The sequence below is a fragment of the Hemiscyllium ocellatum genome, unplaced genomic scaffold (assembly GCF_020745735.1).
Source record: "Hemiscyllium ocellatum isolate sHemOce1 unplaced genomic scaffold, sHemOce1.pat.X.cur. R23, whole genome shotgun sequence".
Classification (NCBI taxonomy): Eukaryota; Metazoa; Chordata; class Chondrichthyes; order Orectolobiformes; family Hemiscylliidae; genus Hemiscyllium; species Hemiscyllium ocellatum.
The window spans coordinates 3,334,303-3,354,581 of record NW_026867618.1 but is presented as its reverse complement, the minus strand read 5'-3'; positions in this window follow the sequence as shown (position 1 = coordinate 3,354,581).

Here is a 20,279-nt window from a genome sequence, read left to right as displayed (position 1 = left end):
ATTCCATTATTTTTTTCATCTGATCTCATTACACCCACTCCATCACCATCACCCTTACTCCGTCACACTTATTTCTTCTACGTCAGCCTGATCCCCTCTGAAATACTCAATTCCTTACCGCCCTCATTACTCACTCTCACTCACTTCTTCACCATCACCCTGACCCCATTAAACTCACCCATCTGTCACCCTGAGTCCATCACATTCACTCCACCTTTGTCAGCCTGAACCTGTGAGAATCACTTCTTCACCGACCCCTTGACTCCCTCACATTCACTCCTTCATCAACATCCTGGCTCCATTAAAATCACATCATCACCGTGACCCTGTCCCCCTCGCAATCAATAGCCCTCCATCACCTGACCCCGCACACTCACTTCCTCACCATCAACCTGACAAAGTGACTCTCACACCGTCATTGCCACCTTGACCCCCCTCACACTCACTTCCTCACAATCACTCCGTTAACATCAAACTGACACTCCAATACTCACTCTGCCACTACTGTATAGACTGCCACCCACTTACTAACACACTGAATCACCCACACACCTCGATCCCAATCCATCACCATCACCCTGAACATCTCACACTCACTCCATCACCTTCAGCCTGATCACCTTACACACACTCCCTTCACTCATTCCCTCTCTGTCACTGTAGGACATTCACACTCACGCCATTGCCATCACGCTGACCCCAATCGCACTCACATTGTCGCTATCACTCTGATGCACTCAATCCATTACTGTCACCCTGAAACCACTCACACTCACTGCATCACTGTCAGCCACACTCCTCCCTCACTCAGTCCATCACCATCACCCTCGCACCCTCATACTCTCCAGGTCACTGTTACCATGACACCAATCCGTGATTATCCCCCGACACCCTCACCGTCAACCAGACTCTCAAACACTCAATCCTTCACCATCACCCTGACCTCTTTAAACTCAATGAGCTTGACACCCTCATTCACTCCAGAACCAACACACTGACCCTTTTGCACACTCAATCACTCTCCGTCAGCCTGATCCCCTCAAATTCACTCTCTCACTGTCACCCTGGTCCCATTGCACTCACGCTGTAAGTATTATGCTGAACGCAACACACTCACTCCCTCACTATAACCCTGACACCCTCACATTCAATCTGCATCCATAACACCGAAAACCTCACATTCACTCCTCCCTCTCACCCTGACCCTCTCGCACTAACTCCTCCTCTGTCATTCTGAGTCCCTTACACTCATTCTGTCACCGTCAACCTGTGCCCATCAAAGCTATTCCGTCATTGTCACCGTCATTGTTAGCTTGTCGCAATAACTACATCACTGTCATACTGACACCGTCATACTCAGTGTCTCACTGTCACAGTGACCCCGTCACACTATCTCCATCACTGACATCCTGGACCCCACATACTCACTCCAACACCATTGCCCTGACCCCCTCACACTCAGTCTGTCACACTCATTCCATGATTGTCACTCTCAGTCTCTCACATTCACACGATCATGGTCTCCCTGACCCTGCTACAATCAGTTCTCCTCTGTCACCCTGACACCCTCACACTCACACCATGACTGTCACACTGATGCCCTCATAGTTTCTTTCGTTCTGTCACTCTTTCCGCCTCGCACTCACTTATTGATTGTAACCCTGACACGCTCGCACTCACACTGTCACCGTCACACTTACCCCTCATGCTCCATCCATCACCGTCACTCAGACCTCCTCACAATCACTCCATCACCATTATACTGGTCCCCAAATCCACACTCCCTCACTGCTACTCTGACTCCCTCAGTCTCAACCCATCACTGTCAACCTGAAACTCCTAACATTCAATCTATCACCAACACTCTGAACCCCTCGCACTTACTCAGTGACTGTCAACCTGACCCACTCCATCTTCATCAGTTGACCACCTCACAGTCACTCTTTCTTTGACACACTGACTCTCGCACACTCACACCATGACTGTCATACAGCACCCTCACAGTCACTCCATGACTGTCACACTGACGCCTTGACACTCTTCCTGTCATCTTCAGACACATCGCTTCACACTCACTTCTCCTCTGTCATCCTGACCCCCTCAATCTCACTCTGTGATTGTCACGATAACACACTTACACTCACTCTGCACCATGACCCTGACCACCACACACTCCCTTCCCCTCTATCACCTTGACTCCTCACTCTTACTGTGTCACCGTCACTCTGATCTCCTCACACTCAGTCTGTCGTCATCATACTGACCTCCTCTCCCATCCCCCCCACCCCCACACACACAGCACACACAGTCCCTCACGGCCATCCTGGCCCCCCTCAGACTCACGGCATCACGAACAGTCTGACTCAATCTCAGTAATTCTGTAATGTCTTAACAGGCCTCCTGACGCTCATTCCATCACTGTCACCCTGACCCCCCTCACACTACACCATCAATGACACCCAGCCCCTCTCAAACTCATTCCCTCTCTCTCACACTGATACCTGCACAATCACTCAGTGACTCTCAATCTGACTCCCTCACACTCACTCCTTATCTGTCAACCTACCCATTCACACAATCCTTCACTGTTATCCTGACCCCTTCACACGCACTACACCAACATCACTCTGACCCCTTTGCAGTCACCGCATCGCCATCGCAATGATCCCCATTGTGATCACTCTGTCACAGTCAAACTGACGACCTCACGATCACTCCCTCAGTCTCACTCCATGACTGTCACTCTAACTCACTCACACTGACTCCCTCACCATCAGTCCAACCACTCACACTCACTCCCTCACTGTTTCAGCGATCCCCGCATTCACTTCATAACTGTCTCTCTCATTCTCTCGCAGTTCCGCTGGCAGTATCACGCTGAACCCCTTGCATTATCTCCCTCACTGTCAGCCTTCCCCCCTATATTTACTCCGTTACTGTCTCCCTGACTCCCTCACACTTGGGCCTCACTATAAACCTGATACCGTCACACTCAGTCCGCCTCTCTCACCCTGATCCCCTCAGACTGTCTCTGTGACTGTCACACTGAAACCCTCGCACTCACTCTGACACGGATAGCCTGATCTGTCACATTTCCTCCATCACTGCAGTCTGACTCCTCACACTCACTCCATCACCATCACACTGACCACAATGAGTACATTTCCTGAACCTCACCCTGACACCTCGAAATCTGACTCCATCACTGTCAGCCTGAACCTCTCACACTTCGTCAAAATCACCCTGCCCCTCTCGCATTCATTCCCTCACTGTCACCCTGACCCCTGCACACTCACTCTGTTACTCTCACTCTGACACCCTCACACTCATTCCCGCTCTGTCAACCTGAGCCACTCACACTCAACGCCTCACTATCACCATGACACCTTCACAATCTGTCCGCCACCCATCACTCTTACCCCTTCACTATCACCACATCACGATTGGCCTTACAACCATCAGACTCACTCTGTCACTGTCAAACTTATGCCATTACACTCATTCCCTCACACTCAGTCCATGAATGTCATCCTGACCCCCTCACGTTCACTTCGTAACTGTCTCCGTAACTCTCTCACACTCCCTCCTTCACTATCATGGTGATATTCTCGCACTCACTCCATGACTGTCACTATGACATACTCACATTCATGCCGTCAACAAAACGCTCAGCCCCATACAGTATCTCCCTCACTGTCAGCCTCGCCCCCTCACAATTACTCAGTGACTGTCACCCTGACACCATCGCACTCACATTGTGACTGTTACACTGACCCCTCGCGCTGGCTCCATCTGTGTCACCTTGGACCCCCTCACACTCACTCCGTCACAATCACAGTGACCCCCACGCATCCAATCCCTTACTTTCACGTAAACATCCCTCAAACTTATCCCTTCACTGACAGCCTGACCCCGTCACACTCACTGTGTCAATTTTGAATCCGACGTCCTTACACTCAGTCACCATCACCTGACCATGTCTCACTCTTTCCTTCACGGCCACATTGCCCCGTTCACATTCACTACATGACTCTCACCCTGAACTCCTTACACTCACTCTTTCTCTGTCAACTCGTCCCACTCACACACATCTTTTAACCTCAGCCTGACCCCGTCACAGACAGTCTGTCACTGTCAGCCTGAGTCTTCCACACTCACTCGATCACAGTCATCTTGAACCCCCCACAATTTCTATGTGATTCTCATCTTGACTCTCCCACACTAATACCAAACCATGACCCTAACAACATAACATTCTCCTTGTGACTGTCATACTTACCCCCTCACATTCATTTCCCCTCTGTCACCCTTATCCACTCATACTCACACCGTGACTGTCACACTGACGCCCTCACAATCATTCCTTTACCTTCAGATGACCCCCTTACACTCACGTCCCTTCTATCAACCTGACCCACACACTCTCTCCAAAACTGACATCCTGACACCCTCGCAATCAGTCTGTCACAGATAACGTGACCCCTCGCTTTGGCTCTATCGCCATCACCTCTCAATCACTCCACTACCATCACACTCACTCACTGGCACTCTGCCCCTGGGTCTCCCCCTCACTGGCATAGTGACCCACTTACACTCAATCCGTCATTGGGACACTGACTACCTCACACACATTCATTCATTGTCACCCTGATCCCTTCACACTCACTCCATCACCATCACACGGACGCCTCTATAGTCACCTCATTACTGTCACCATGCCCCCCAATACACTTGCTCCATTACTGTTGACTTGACGCCCACATACACCATGTCTGTCACCATGACTCCATCACACTCACTCTATCTCTGGTACCCTGACACTAACACAGTCAGTCCGTCATGATCAAACTGAGCCTCGTCACACTCAGTCCGTCACAGTCCTCCTGACGCTGTCGTACTCGCTTTGTTACCATTGACCTGATGCTCTCACACTCTGTCCATCACCGTCACCCTGACCTCCTCACTCTCACTCCATGGCTCTCACCCTCACCCCCCACATTTACTACCTTACTGTCAACCTGATACTTCACACTCACTCCATCATCGTGATTCTGACCCCTTCGCACTCAGCCGGTCACCATCATCCCCACCACCGAAACACTCGCACTCTATCGTCGTCACCTTGACTTCCTCACACTCGCTGCTTCGTTATACACTAATTCCACCTCACTCAATGCCCATCTGCCACTGTTAACGTGTCACAAAAAAAACTGTTATCGTCAAACTGCCCCTGCGAACTCATTACATCACCATCAACTTGACAACCCTCACAGTCAATTCGTCAATGTCCCCAGTACCCTTGAACTCCCTCAATACTCTTTGCGCTGACCTCCTCTCACTCACTGCATTCCTGTCACCCTGGCCCCCTCACAACACCTCCATTACTGTCACCTGGCACCTTCACACTCATCACTCATCAACACACCATCCGAACGTCACGCTCACTCGCCTGCAACCGCTCCCACTACATCGCTCACCTTCCCTCCACTCATCCCCATCACACTCCCTACACATAACACTGGCCTTCAAAACCCTCTGTAGAGAACCCAATGGCAATGATTTTTACCTGATTACTACCACTCCCTGAGTAACAGGTCATTGATCCGGCAAGTAGAACCTAGAAAAGAAAATATTCGAACGCATTAAAGGCCCTCCAGCCCTCAATGTTGCACTGATGTATGGAGTGAATCTGAAGCCGATCTAACCTGCACTATTCTATTCTCGTCCAAATGCCTATACAATGATCATTTAAATGCCCTTAAATTAGGCGAGTGTACTGTTATTGCAGCAGTGTATTCCACGACCCCACTACTCTGAGATTGAAGAAACTACCTCGGATATCTGCCCTATCCCAATCATCCGTTAATTTAAAACTATGTCACCTCGTACCAGCCATTGCCATCCGATGAAAAAGGCTCTCACTGTCCAACAGCTGCAGTATTACCTCATGGTTCCAAAACTCAATCCTTGTTTCAATAAAAGCTAACACACCGTATGCCTTCTTAACATCTCTATCAACCTAGGTGGTAACTTTCACGTGTATATGTACCTGGACACCAAGTCCTCCCTGCTCATGTGCACTGCCAATAATCTTACATTAACCCGGTACTCTACATTCCTGTTACTACTTCCAAAGTGAATCACCTCACACCTTTTCTGCTTTCAACGCAATTTGTCACCTCAGAACCCAGCGCTGCAGCTTATCAATGCATCTCTGTAACCTATAACATTCCTTCATCACTATCCACAACTCCAGCGTCTGCAGTGTCGTCCGGAAAATACCTAAACCATCCTTCTTTAGGCGCCTGACTGTGTGGAGTTTGCACATTCTCCCCGTGTCTGCGTGGATTTCCTCCGGGTGCTCCGGTTTCCTCCCACAGTCCAAAGATGTGCAGGTTAGGTGAATTGGCCATGCTAAATTGCCCGTCGTGTTAGGGAAGGGGTAAATGTAGGGGTATGGGTGGGTTGTGCTTCGACGGTTCGGTGTGGACTTGTTGGGCCTAAGGGCCTGTTTCCACACTGTAAGTAATCTAATATATGCCTCATCCAGTTTATTTAAATAAATGGCAAACAACAGTGGTCGCAAAACAGTTCCGTGCCGTATCCCACTCGTAACTGAACTCCAGGATAAATAGTTCACATCAACCACCACGCCCTGTCTTCTTTCAGGTAGCAATTTCGGATGCAAACCGTGAAATCGCCTTTAATCCCATGTTTCCGTATTTTGTGCAATAGGTTGCCATGGGGATCCTTGTCAAAATCTTTACTGAAACCCATTTCCACCACAGCAACCACTTTGCCCTCATTCACCCGCTTGGTCACCTTCCACGGAATGTGTGCCATGTGTATAATTAAGTTGTTCCAACTGAACTCTTTAGCGCCAGCCAGAGAATATGATGTCACACCCATATTTAGCTCCACAGTAACTGTCAGTGTCCTCATATCCACTGTATCCCCTCGCAACTTCACTTGACACAAGCCCCATACAGTTATCCTTGAAACGGCCTGAATGTAAACACCATCCTCTCTTCCCCCAGCAATGCAAGGTGAAAGATGATTCGAGGAGGAAATGTTTGGAGAGTGTGAGATTGCAAAATGGAGAGTACACGACGGAGAGAACGTGAAGAAGCATCGGGAAGAGAGGGACAGTGAAATAGTTTGTGTAAGTGGGAAGATAAGACATACAGACAGACAGACAGTGTGAGAGTGGAAGGTAAATAAGAGAGAGGTGGACAAAGGGTGAGAGATGAATTCTGCCAAAGGTCAGTTCGGAGTCGGGGACTTAGAGGCGAAAGCAAAGAAAGAGTAACTTTCATTCAACTCGTGATCTGGGACCCGGTCACCTCCCCTTCTGTGACGACCAGGACTTGAGGCTGAGTCTGTCTCCAGCTCAGCATCCTCAACGCAAAACAAACAATATAGTTCACTCTGCTGCTTGGCACTTTGTAATGGACATTTTTATTATTCACAAACTGAGATGACACTGTCAGTGGAATGGGCCCCATTTGCATTGGCCTCTAAGGTGTGTAGGACTTTGAAATGTGTCCTTGTAACACCCTGTGTGATAAGCTAGGCCCTACCATCACTCTATTAACATAGCGACAGGCTACTCGACTGCTGAAACATTCAACTGAAATGATAAAATCCCCGATGGATTGATAAATGAGTGAAAAACTTTCATTGATGTTTTTGGGTAAAAGGGTATTTCAGCACATTCTTCAGCTGCTGTCTGAACTTTGTCGGGGTTTATCTGCCATGTGGCATGCATTACATGTTCAGCAAACGTTAACCCCCATCCTTGTGCATTCCAGGGCAAGGAAATGATTTTGTACCTTAACCTGTGTCTTCCGTACTCCCAGGTAACCTCTTATGGGTAGTTCATTTACTACCTGTAACACATCCTATCTGTATGTGATCAGAAACATAATCTGGTGCCACTCTGCCCATTTCTCGTCTACACTAACCTGCCGTGGTGTATATTTACGTCTTGTGACACGATCTTGCAAATAATAACCCTGGGGAATTTTTTTGACTCCTTTTCAGAGTCTGTATTAGCATATGCATTTCTTTGTCCCGTCTTTCTGCTCTAGGTCTATTTGGTTTTCAGAACTAAACATGTCTGCCTGACTTCGAGTTGTTCAGAGATTTTTTTTCCAGAGCCATTCTATCAAATTGTATCAGGGTCCCAAACCTGACAGCAATCAACGCATTTGTGTGGGTTATCAGAAGTTCAACGTAGCAAAATCGGACTCATAACGAATACAGAGATTGGATAACTGTACGAAGAAATTAGCACAAGCCAGTTTCACAGCGTGGTTAATGACAGGTACCTTTATGGAGGAAAGCGAAAATCATCTCTGCTTTGTAACCACAAATAGAGTATGTCAATTCAAAATGAAACACACTGGAATGACGATCCCACCAGCCACATTCCAAAGACACATGAATGGAGTGGTGGTTGGGACACCACACTGCACATTATATTTGCATGATATGGAGACATTTGGTGAGTCATAGAAAGATTATTTTGTACAGCTGGCAGAGCTCGTTTAAAAAATAACAAAAACAAAGCTGGTAAGAAACTTCAATGAAACAGATTTTGCGACTGCAGTGGCACCGTTCTTGGGAAATAACATTTTTTCATCGAAGATTGACCCCAAGGAACGCGAACACGAAGGACACCCGTTCTCGAAGCAACTGAAATGTCAACCTAATGGGAGTTTTCTTCAGCCTCCGAATAGTTTCAGAGATGTAGCGAAAATGACAGCAAAGATAAATCCTGATAGGATCGAAAGCAAGAGGCTAGTTTTTATGGGAGACTTTAACTTTCAAAGTATTGACTGGAAATACTATATTTCGAGAAAATTAGGTGGATCAGTTTCTACCCACGTTGTTTAAGGTGGTTTCCTTACACAGTATGTAGAGCAGCCAACAAAGGGCACGTTGGATTTGGTACTGGGAAATGAATCTGTATCAGTTCGGGAAGGGGGCTGTCAGAGAAATCAGAAAAAGAAAGATTGCAGAGTTGGACAGAAAACAAAAGACAGATGCATTTCAATCCGGTCAAATACAACGGATGCATTTAGGAAGGTGCAATTCTGAAGTGAATTATGTGGGAAATTAGAAACTCTGGGGAAAATTATTAAAGAGACAGATGTGGGTATTCGTGTCCTTTGTACACTGAAGGTGGCAACGCTGGTCGATAGAGTGGTCAAGAAGTCAGACAGCATGCTTTTCTTCATCGGACTGTATACTGAATACAAAAGGTGGTAGGTCATGTTACAGTTGTATAAGACTTTCTTTCTACCACATTTGGAAAACCGTGTACAGCTTTGTGCACCACATTACCATAAGGATATAGATGCTTCGGGCAGGGCGCAGCGTACCTTCACCAGAATTTTCCTGGTATAGAGTGCACTAGTATGAAGAGAGGTTGAATAGATTAGCAGTAATTTCATGGGGAAGACTGAGTCACGGAGGGAAAAGATTGAGGTCTGAAAATCATGAGAGGTATATACAGGGTGGATAGCAAGAAGCTTTTCCCAGAACAGGCGACTCCAATATTAGCGGTCAAGAGTTCAATGTGATGGGGGAACCCTTGAGAATAAGTATGCTTTGAAAATTCTTCTTACAGAGGGTGGTGGGTACCTAGAATGCATTGCGAGCAGAGGTGGTACAACCGGACCCAGAGAGCGTCATTTAAGTTGGATAAAGAATGGGCAGGAATCACAAGGAGAGAGATTCGTGGAAAATATTTGCAGGGGTAGATATCTGGGACAGCACAAGCTTGGAGGGCCAAAAAGCCTCTTCCTCTGCAGTAATTGTTTTCTTCTTTGGTTTTTGTTCTCTTTCGACTGCATTGTGAGCAGCAATATAAGGAGACTGCAATGACCTTGTGGAAGTGAACGCTGCTTCATGTGGATGACATGTGTTGTGTTGCCAAGAAATAAGGAACGAATCGACAATCATTTTCAGACATCCAACGTTATTTCTTATTCGAAACCATTGTATGTTGTGTCCTCCGCAGCAACACCTTTACTTGTCCTTTCTTGGCCGCCTTTTTTTGTCCAAACATTCACAAGGTGCATCCCCCACCATCTTACGACCAGAATATCGGCAAGAATCTGTTACATGTACTCTTGTCTGCTTTTATCCGATTTTACTTGTTTCAACTGCACTTGCAAATCTGTCCTTTCTATTCGTATTTGTTTGCAAGTTGAAATAGGCACTGTTCCTTTAAGAGAGTGTGGAGCGTGTTTTGCAGTGAGAGCTTCCCGGCACCTATCACGAAACTCAAGAGAAGTCTCAGGATGTACTCCCAAATGAACACAATGAGTAGCATTTGGCTCTGAAACAAATCCATGGATATTGGTTTCTACCTTGACATACATTCGAATTCAACTCATTAGTTTGAATTACGTCCCAGGATACAAGAACACAATCGATTTTGAATTTGCTCTTTTGCCAACATTGAACCAATGATCCAATTGTTGGGATATAAAGAAGCAGACATTTTGAGAGTCAGTCAGTGAGACCAATAGCATTTGCCAGAGTACGTGCCACGAAAACACTTCCTATCAAAGGTACCTTTTACATGTCAGATATATTTACAACAAAAGACCGATAACAACGTAGGGACATCAGCAACCAGAGGAAGATAGACACTGGAGACGACAGCTACCGTGTGGTTTTGAAATTATATTGATGTAATTTTAGTATGTGTGGTTATTGGAACAGGATATCGTAATAGAGATGGAGGTAGATAAATATCAGCTGAGGGAAATGAGACTTAGAGTTGCATTGCCAATGGTTTTAGTGTTCAGTTTGGTGTAAAAGAATAACTTAGTTTTGTTTTCATTAAATAGAGAAATTTGGGGGTTCTCTATCACTCATGCGGCAACAGATTGCGAGGCGAAGTGCGTTTTTCTGGGTGTTTGTTTTAATTAGCAGAGAGACGGACCCCCACTGTAAAATGCATGTAAACTTAAATCTTCGAAAGCTGGAGCGTAATCACACAATCTTCAATAAACTGTATAACGTCTTCGGAATTTATACTCAATGCTTGCATTCATAAACAAAGGATCCACTTAGCGTTCTGAAGAAAACTTTGAAACTTCTATTTATTCGTGAGGGCTGCACTGACATTTGCCTCCTGACTCTCCCGAATTTCTGGCAGGCTGCTGGTGTCTTCCACTGTGAAGACTCATACAACAAACCTATTCAATTCCTCTACCATGATTTAGTTCCTCAAAACTACTCAACTCTCTTTTCCAGAAGTATAATTTTCGCTTTTGCCACCCTCTCTTCCGTTTTATATAAGTAAAACATTCTGTTGTAATATTAACTCTTGCAACATTCTGTTGTAATATTAACAATCTTACCGCTATAGTTCATCTTCTTCTTCCTATTGTTTTCATTAGTTGCTCTGCTCGTTTGTAATGGCTTCTCAATTCTCTGGTTCCCACCGATCTCCTTCGCAATTTAAGTTTACTCCTCGGATTCTGTGCTCTCCCTGACTTCCATCCTCAGTTACTGCTGCCTTGTCCAAAATTAAGTATGTTTCTTCTTCATTGAAATGAATTTCAGATGTCTACCGAATTAACCCCAAAAACTCTGGCAATTGTTGCTCCACCGTCCACCCTACTCGATCCCCTTCCAATTATTTCTGGCCATCTTTTCGTTAATAGCTTTGTAATGTAATTATACAATTATAATCACATCACACCGCGCAGTCAGCAATACATATAAACTATGGTTTAAGAGCTGGGATACGAAAATTAATCGCAGGAATTGTTAATTGAATTCAACGAGAGAACTAGATAAGCAATACAGTTGAAGAACTGCAAAAGAGAGAAAATTAGATTATCCATCGAAGACGATGCACTTTCCCATTTGCTTCGGCAGTTCCTGTGTTTGCGTTCAACAAAGTAATATGCTCAAATGCTGACTCTGGCGCCAGAACATTTAGAAACATCGTGCGTTGAATTACCAGAGCACAGACAAGTTATTTGAGCCACAATTATCTCTGCTGAAGAAAATGAGCGTCCAGGCTAACCCCATTTCTCTGCAATTAGCCCATGCCCTTCTAATCCTTCCCCTCCCATGCATTTGTGCAAATGTCTTTTAAATATTGCTGTTGTACCGGTCTCAACCATTCCCAATTGTAGCACATTCCAAATATGTACATCCTTCGGTATACAAACGCTGCCTCTCAGTTCCCCTTTTATTCTTTGCCCTCTCCACATAAAGTTATGCTCTCTCCTCCTCGATTTCCTAACCCCGGGTAAAAAAATGGCTGAGTGAATTCAGCATAGGCATTGCTTTCATGGCATTATCGTCTTCTACAAGATGTCAGTCTCATCTACTGCAATGCAATAATATTCTAGCTTCTCAAAACTCCCCCTATAATTTCGCCCGTAGAGTCCTAGCAAACTTCTTCTGCAAAACCGTGGAAAGTTCTTCTGCACTCTTTCCAGTTTAGTCAGATGCATCTCAGAGAAAGTTGATCAAGCGAGAAATAAAATCCCAAATATGGACTCAACAACTTTCCAATAAGACTGCAGTGTAATTTATCTATGCCATACTCAATGACCGGAGTGATGAATGATGGTCTGTCAAAAGCTTCCATAAATCAACTGTCAACAAGTGATATGATTTAGGAAAAACCGTAGTTCCAAGATCCTTCTATTCCTTTGCATACCTGAAGACCCAATCATTCACTATGAAACTCCTACCTTAATTTGACTTCGCCAAATGAAAGACCTCGACTTCGCTGCAGAAACCTTCATTTCTCTTTTCACAGAACAGTTTGCAACTGGTCGAGGTCCTGCTACAGTTTCTGACGACTTTCCTCACTGTCCACGATACCGCCTGTGTTAGTGTCTGCTGCAGACTTACGAATCATATGTCCTCCATTCTCATCCAAGTCGCTGATTTGGATCACAAGCAGCCTTGGGCCCAGCCCCGACACATGAGACATCCCATGCTCCATTTGGCCTCCAGTCCAAGAACTACCCTTGAAATATCAACATTTGCTTCCTTCCATCAATTTTTATTCAATTTGCTGGCTCCTGCACGACCTGGATTTCATATGGTCTGAACTTCCAGAGCAGTCTAGTAAGCGGAAATGCATCAATGTGCTGACTGATATCCATGCGGACGACGTGTACCATTGTGCCCACGTCAACACACCTGGTCACTTTTTCAAAATACTCTAAAATAGTTTGAGGCATGATTTATGGCACAAAGTAATGCAAAGTTCGACTCAAAAATCTGTGAAGGTAACTTGGACAGTGAATGGCATGACGTCGTTTATTGTAAGACGAGTAAAGTACAAAATTCAAGACATTTTCATGAAATTGCAGAATCTTGATGAGAGAGTATTTGGGGCACTCTGCACAGATTTGATCTATCTTGTGAGGTGTGATCTCCTACCCACAGACAGAAATTATCTACCATGAAGTGAGAGGGAGGAACTGTATGTTTAATCTGTCTCGTTGTGAGAGAAGAGATGCTTGCATTGTAACATGAGTTTTTGTGGCAATCATTCACTTCCAAAGGACATTTGGATAGATTGAGAAATTCCATACTTCACCAAGGACTGTTCGATTTGACATATTGTCACGTGTACATGGGTGAAAGCTATTCTTTTTATCAACACAGGAAGATCATATCGAGTGAGAAGATAAACATCATATCTTGAAATAAAAATATTTTTCTTTCACTGTGCAACACGTGCAATGGGCAAGATGAGCATGATTGAAGCAAGGAAGTCTATTCGTCAATCTAATTGAAAGTTCATAATCATTTATATGTCTCAATGATCTCTGTTCACACTGACGTACAGTCGGTGTGTGATCTGCACTGAACTGCATCTGGCTCTCAATCCTGACAACAGACAACATACCTTCCTTTGAAACGGTTACCCGTTCCCACAAGCTTCAGCCATCCACAGAGAACACAGCCTGTTTTGTTCAATCATGGAAGATGCCTCTTTGGGATATCTGGATTGTGGTTTCTCAGTAACATCAGAAGCCATTGCAGTGAATGTCTCCTTGATGCTGATGCTCAGAATTTTATCTTTATGGTATTTTCTTCCTATTGCTTCAGAGAATTGCATGCGAGAATGCGGGTAGGAATTGTTGTTTTTGACCAACAGTTGTTGCTATGGAGTATTGGGTGGCACGGTGGTTCAGTGGTTAGCACTGCTGCCTCACAAGAGCAGGAACTCGGATTTGATTCCAGTCTTGGGCGGCTGTATGTGTGACATTTCAACGTCCACCCTGTTTCTGAGTGGATTTCCTCTCATAGTCCAAAGATGTTCAGGTTAGTTCAATTGCTCATGTTAAATTGCCCACGCGTTACGTGCATTGGTCAGACGGAAATGGGTCTGGATGAGTTGTTTTTCGAAGGATCACTGTGGACTTGTTGGGCCGGAGGGCCTGCTCCCACATTTTAAGGTATTTAATGTCATAGATAGAAACTGTTAATTAGTCATAAATACTGCAACGTTTATTCTGGTCAGGTTTCCAACTGAGTTAGTTTATTATGAATTCTTCTTCATTTGGTTGTATTTTATCGAAAGGTTTGGAACAAATTGTGTTTTGCTTAATCTCAAGTAGTTTAACAAGTCACATCGTATCTAGATCAGATAATTTATCGCTCACTTCCCTTTAAAACAAGAAAACTTTAGCATCTAGGTTAGCTCCTTAAACTATTTTTGAAAGCCCCTGGTCTGATCCAGAAGACTAGACTCCAAATTTTCCCGTGTGATAGTTGCACTAAATAGGTTACCACTGGACCACTGTTCTGGTCCAATCCTTCCAATGGGCAGGTACAGAATGATCTCTTCATTTTGACTTGTGGAAATGAGAAGCGTCTCGGAGTCATGTTAAATGAATGATACATGCACTATTTAAGAACAAGCTTGAACACTGCCCAGCTCCTCCTGCTAGGGGCACAGACTGCTTCAGCAGCTGTTGGGTGACAAAGCATTCTGAACGTTATGTGACTTGCAGTGACCGTCTCTCTTTCAGATCCCATGATGCCGACAAAAAAATTGGTGACGCAGCTGAACTTGTTTCTGCTGAGGATGCTACTCTGATGATCTCTTGTAGACATGTCCATGGAATGAAATTTTGCACATCCACCAAACATAACGTCTTAATTTGTGCTACGAATAACTCCAACAAGCAGAGTCACTGGGGACATTTACGCGACTGCTGGGCATGCACATGGATAGCAGGAAGTTGATTGCTGCATAGGTAGTTACTTGGTTTTTACATTAGGATTAAATTTCGGCAAAACATTGTTGCCCAAAGAACCTGTTCTGTGCTGTAATTGTCTATGTTATATGTTCTAAGTGGGCAGCTTACACTGATTCTGTTCAGTGCAACTTTGTTCAGCTACATGATGCCATCCTCAGTTAAGCACCGCTTTGATGTCAGGGCCCGTCAGTCTTACCTGAGCCTTTGTGTTCACCTATTTTCTGTCAGTAGATAATGATGTTGGAGTAGAGAATGTCAGGAATTCTCTATCCTCGAGTGTTAGGGCAGCCAGATCACTGAAAATACTTTTCAAAAAAGGAGGTGGATTGATTTTGACCTGCCAGAGAGTTGAGGGCTGTGAAGAATTGGGCATGCGAGATGACTTGAGATGGAAAGTTGATTAGACGTGATTTTAATAAAGGGCAAGACAGGCCTGCAGTGGAGTGGGCGTGGAGTGGTTGCATTTACGAGCTGGTTCTATTTTGCATGCTGTCATATTCTATTATTTGAAAGTTCGTGGCTTTTAGGTTTCAGCAGATTCTGTCACTGAATATTGCAGTTAGGGAAACGACAAGATTTTTTGAGTCATCTCTCGGTCATGTATGTGTAGGGTATTGAAAGTGAATCTGTGCCTACAACTTGACCAGCAAAAGAAGCACCGTTCCGTGGGCGGCACGGTGGCACAGTGGTTAGCACTGCTGCCTCACAGCGCCTGTAGACCCGGGTTCAATTCCCGACTCAGGCGACTGACTGTGTGGAGTTTGCACGTTCTCCCCGTGTCTGCGTGGGTTTCCTCCGGGTGCTCAGGTTTCCTCCCACAGTCCAAAGATGTGCGGGTCAGGTGAATTGGCCAAGCTAAATTGCCCGTAGTGTTAGGTAAGGGGTAAATGTAGGGGTATGGGTGGGTTGCGCTTCGGCGGGTCGGTGTGGACTTGTTGGGCCGAAGGGCCTGTTTCCACACTGTAAGTCTAATCACAATTTGGAGAAGGGGATTCTCTATACCGGAATAACTGAGGAGCCTTTTTCATAGCCGCTTGGGATTTCCAATCACAGTTTGCCAATCTTCAAGAACAGTGTGTTACGTTAATGAAGGGCTGAATGGTCTTTCCTGTTTCAGTGCATTAGGTTATTGGAGTAGGTGTCCTCCAACTGCTTCCGTCTAGCATGTTTGAGGAGCTGACTGGAACGAAGGAACAGAGAAATGAGGAGCAGCAGTCTGTCATTGGACACTTGGAGACTTATCCACATGGCATTTATTCAGGGCAGAACTGGTTGTGCTCTAAGTGGCAGTTCCTTACTGTATCCTATGATCCATGGATCACTACTCTGTCAAATATTTCTCCATCTCAGATTTGACTAAATGTAAACATAGAGGTAGCACAACCATCTGGGCAAGATAGTTCCAATTCAAAAGGCCCTCTTCGGATGTCTCCTCATCGCACTTGCAGAAGCATACAGTCAGAGAGCACGGCAACGAACCTTTCATCCCAGTTGTGCCCACTGGCCAGATATCCTTATCTTTTCTTCGCCCAATTACAACCATTTGGCCGATATCCATCTAAATCATTCCCATTTATTTATTATGCTGATACATTTGAAAAGCGTAGTTGTAATCGCCTTCCCTACCCCTTCTGACACCACATTCCTCCACACACCACACTCTCCGTCAAAATAGTACCCTCTATCGCACCTTCTAAATCTTTAACCACTCATCCCAATCACATGCTGTCTTGTGTTGTAATCCCCTATCCTTGAGGGAAACACTTTGGGTATTCATACTATTTATGCCAATCATGATTTTATTACTCTCTATGATATCTCCTCAGCCTGCGACACTCCAGGGAAAAGAAAGCACCAACCAATTCAACCTCTACTCATATCTCAAATTCTCCACTCCTGGAATATTCTTTCAAATCCTCTCTGCAAACTGTCAAGTTTAACAACGTACTACCTTAAACTGACCTATTCTTTAAAAAGGCATCATGCACGTCGTGTGCAGGTACAACTTGCCACCCAAACTCTGTTACTCATTGTTCTGCCAGTTCTGGTAATAATGTCAAATTGTTCATCACCACCCTGTCTTCCTGCGACTCCACTTCCACGGAACTATATACCACATCTCTTTGATCTGAAACACTACCCAACCATTAATGAAATAGATGCAGTACTGCTTTACGTTAACAAAGTTCAAAACCCCTCATATGAATCCATCTGCCATTAATTGAACCATTGACCCATTGACCCATCGGCTAAAGGTCACGATGTACTTGTAGACAATCATCTTAATTATTCTCTACATCATCTTTTTCAATGTCATCCGTAAACTTAGCAACCAGGCCTCTGATATTCCCACCAAATCCTTTATAAAATAATGAAAAGCAGTGGACTCAGCAGTGATCCCATTGGAATGTGAGGTGGCATTCTTCATTGTTCACAACACCATCATTTTTTATGTGGACCGCAAACTTCGTAACAATACCTCTAACGTTAATATCCAATTAATTTTTATATGATCCTTGTGATCCTTGTGTGATCCTTATGGCACCGAACTGCTCAGAGGTGTCCCGTCTGAAAAACACCTCTCCATTTCCACCATCTGTCCTCTACGTTTGAGCCAGTTCTATGTCCAAAAGGTTAGCTATCCCTATATTTCACGAGATCTAATCTTGCTAAACAGTCTTGCAAAAGTAACCTTGTCGATCGCCAGATTTAAGTGCACATAGTTCATATCTACTGCTCGACATTCATCAATCCATTTTGTAACGTCTTCAAAAACTCAATCAATTTCTTGAGACATAACTTTCCAGGCAAAAGACGTGCAGACATTCCCTAATCAGTCCGTACCGATCCAAATGCACGTAAATCCCATCCCTCAGGATTCCCACTAACAACTTCCGACGAGCGATGTCAGGCTCACCATGTCCTCCTTCCTGTTTGAAGGGTGTTGAGAAAATTAAAATTGTTCAGTAAAAAACTGCAAGGATGTTGCCAAGTTTGGAAGATTTGAGCTTTCGGGAGAGGGTGAACACTCTGGGACTGTTTTGCCTGGTGTGTCGGAGGCTGAAGGGAGACCAGAAACTGGTTCATAAATCCCGAGGGTCTTGGATAGGTTAAGCAGCCAAGATCTATTTCCATGTTGTTGGGGAGTCGAGAACTACAGGAGTTAGTTTGACGTTGAGCGGGGAAAGATGTAAAGGGGAACTGAGACGCATCTTTGTTGTTCAGGGCGTGGTGCTTGTGTGGAATGAGCTGCCAGTGGAAGTGGTGAAGGCTGGTATAATTACAACATTTAAGAGGCACCTGGATGAGTTCATGAATGAGAATTGTTTAGAGGGATATCGGCCAAAGCTGGCAAATGATACTAAATGGATTTGTACATCTGATTAGAATGGAAGCGTTGGACCAAAGGGTATGTTTCCCTCCTGTGCATCTCGATGACAATGAGTCTCTGATTCTTGAGGTACACCAATGGTCGGAGGCCTCCGGTTAGGAAAATAACGCTCCACCATCTCCCTGTCTCCGGTCATCAAGGTAATTTTGAGTTCCACTTGGCAAGTACTGACAACACCAGATCCTATGTGACCTAACTTTACTGATCTGTCTACCATTTGGATTCTTGTTGAACGCCTTAATGATGTCTACGTGGAAAATATCTGCAACACTGCCTTCATCAATCTTCTTCATCATTCTTCAAAACACTCAGTCAGGTTCATGAGTCATGATTTACATTGCACAAATCTATGTTGAGTAAAACTAATCAATCATTGCTGACTTGTTAGTCCACCAAGTAACCGGACACCGATGTCTGGCTTATTGCTCCAGAGTCCGTGGGTTTTTAGGTTACTGCTTCAGTTTCCGGTCACATTCATTCTCTGGTAATAGAAGATTTTAGGTTTAAGCAGGTTACTGCCATATTTGAAGATACAGGTCTTACAATGCGTCAGGCAGGTTGCTTTGATCTGTTAAAATAACAATTTTTTAACAAAATTAGATTACTGAACAATAATGGGAAGACCAATGACAAACCCCGTGTAAATACATACAACAATATTTTCCTTTCTAAAGATGCTGCCGAACGCACATACAGTCATTCTCAAACACACACTCAGAGACACACACGTTGTATGACCAACAAAAAAAAAATCTATGGAGCGTTAACTTGAAACACGCTGTACAAATATTATTTGCACTGAACACAAAAGGAAAAATGAGATATCGCCCCAAAGGATATCTGCTTCTGAAGTTATTCTGCTCGTCAAAGTTTCTTGCAGCGGGATTTATTCATGGAATAGTTGGATTTGGCTGAATTCACTTTGGCTTTGGCACTGAGGAGACTCCAATGAATCCTCGTCGAGAATCCTCCATGAGTGGTAAATATAAGTGCTTTTTTTTAGCTCACGCACATGACTGTAATGAGGAAGATGGAGATAAAGGGAGCTTGGAATAAATTAATTCTGGATAGTCAAACCCGTTTTGTGAATGATAGGCCATGCCTCACAAATCTTACTGTGTTCTTTGAGAAAGTGACCAAACACGTGGATGAGGGAACGCAGTTGAGGTGGTGTCGATGATTTACAGGAAGGCGTTTCATAAGGTTCCCAAATGTAGTGTCATTCACAAAATACGTAGGCATGGGACTGAGGGTGATCCAGAGTTTTGGCTCAAACATTGGCTGGATGAAAGAGGACAGAAAGTGATGGCTGGTGGGAAATGTTAATCGTGGCGTGGTGTTTCGCAGGTTCCGTTTTGCGGCCCATGCTGCTTGTCATTTTTTAATATAAAATGCCGGTTGAAGGCAGAGAAGGATGGTTTTGTAAAATTACGGATGGCAGTAATATTGGTGGAAGTGTGGCTAGTGCTGAAGGATGTTACAGTTTACACAGCGAAATAGATAAGAGGCAGAGTTGGGCTGGGAGGTGGCAAATGGAGGGAGCAAGAAGAATAAAGACCTTGTAGAGTATTCTCGGTGTCCGTGTATATGGAACCCTGAAAATTGCCACACAGATGGATAGG